This window comes from Morone saxatilis, unplaced genomic scaffold, assembly GCF_004916995.1.
Source record: "Morone saxatilis isolate NCDOM2014 unplaced genomic scaffold, NCSU_SB_2.0 Contig4, whole genome shotgun sequence".
NCBI lineage: Eukaryota > Metazoa > Chordata > Actinopteri > Moronidae > Morone > Morone saxatilis.
Window position 1 is genome coordinate 17,415,361 of NW_023339984.1, and position 1,636 is coordinate 17,416,996.

Sequence of the window (1,636 nt, forward strand, 5' to 3'; positions counted from 1 at the left end):
CTGTCCACTAATCAGAATAAAGCAAAATGCCAAAAAAACACGTTTTAAAAAAAACAAACATTTGCTACAGGGAGGACTTCCGAGGTGAAGGTGGATTTGACCAAGGGACACAATAACTAATCTTGAAGAAAAAACTTGCAAGTGAAAGTGGAATCCCAAGACATGTCCTTTCATTAACAAAGTAAATTCTGGAATTATTGCAAGGAATACATAGTATGGCTTTTGACCCTAATTACTGATACTGATTCTGGTGTGATTATTAAATTCATATTTTTCAAGAGGTGAACATGGCAGTGGAAACAACATTGGAAAGTGTGGAATCTCCAGAGGAGTTCCACGGTGTTCTTCTCACTGTCTACGTTTACTGAGGAGGTTCCAGACCAAACCAGAATTCTTCACTAATGATGTCGTTTCCCTCCAGTGCAAACAAACCTCAAAGGAATCAGTGTCTTCTTGGTCTTCACTTCATATCATTGTAAGCAGTGTTTCCGTGTAATAATAGTTAGAATATTAATACATTTTTTGTGGAATAATTTGCATATATATTGAAACTGGCTTCACATATTTATTTTGCTTTGCTGCAATCATTTCCAACCACTCAGTCCTGTTCTGTCTCCCATTTGTTCTAGATTAGCCCATATTATTTTAAGTTGTCTTTGCCCCTGAAGTAATATTACTATGTGTGTGTGTTGTGTGTGTGTGTGTGTGTGTGTGTGTTGGTGTGTGTAGGATCCATAATCCAGTTCCAAGAAAGGAACCCTCAAACTGTCTTTATTAACATATTTTGGAAGCCCATTCAACACAATGTGGCACAATACAGTTTGTAATTATTTTGTATTTATATATTATATTTCCCACACTAGAAAAACACAAATTACTGGAGTTTCATACAAGAATTTGGATTGGCTACATACGAAAAACTGACTGGATGTAACCCTCCTGGCCCAAAGTTTGTACCAGTTACTCTGGGAAAGAATGAGACTAAATATCCAGAATCAGAAAGGTTAAACTATTTCAAGATGGTGTAAAGATTACTTTTATTTCCTTTTGCATTGTTCTTTTTGAAAAGTGTTTCAATTCAGCATTATTTTTTTTGTTTCAGCATGTGCCTTGAGAAAAATGTTATTTTCCTCTTTCAGTAACAATATGTCTTTTTTCTTTTCCTGTAGATCGCAGTGGTTGAAGGCTTCTACATGCTTCTTTTAGAAGAGCTTTTGCCACAGCCTTGGAACAAAAACGAGGAAGAAAAGACAATCGAGGGACATTGATGTCTTTGAGTATCTCAACATACTGCTGGGCATATCTCCTGTCAGAGAGCAAAAAGGTAATTCCCACATTAAACAAGGCAATGTTAGCAAACAACAATTTGTACAGACCCCACCCACATCACTAGATCTGGACCTGTCTTAAAAAGGTCTCTCCATTGCTTGGGAAATGCATATAAAAACTTGTGCAATACAAAAACGTTACAGAGGAGTGGATAGACTTCCCAGTTCAATGTTTCTACCTAATTCCCCTTTTATTATGCTGTGTTAATATTTTGACAGAAAAGAGACATCAGAACATGAGAAACTACGCCACCATTTTTCTCTGATGTCTGAAGAAAGGCAGAACGTTTCTGCTGATCCAGTCACTG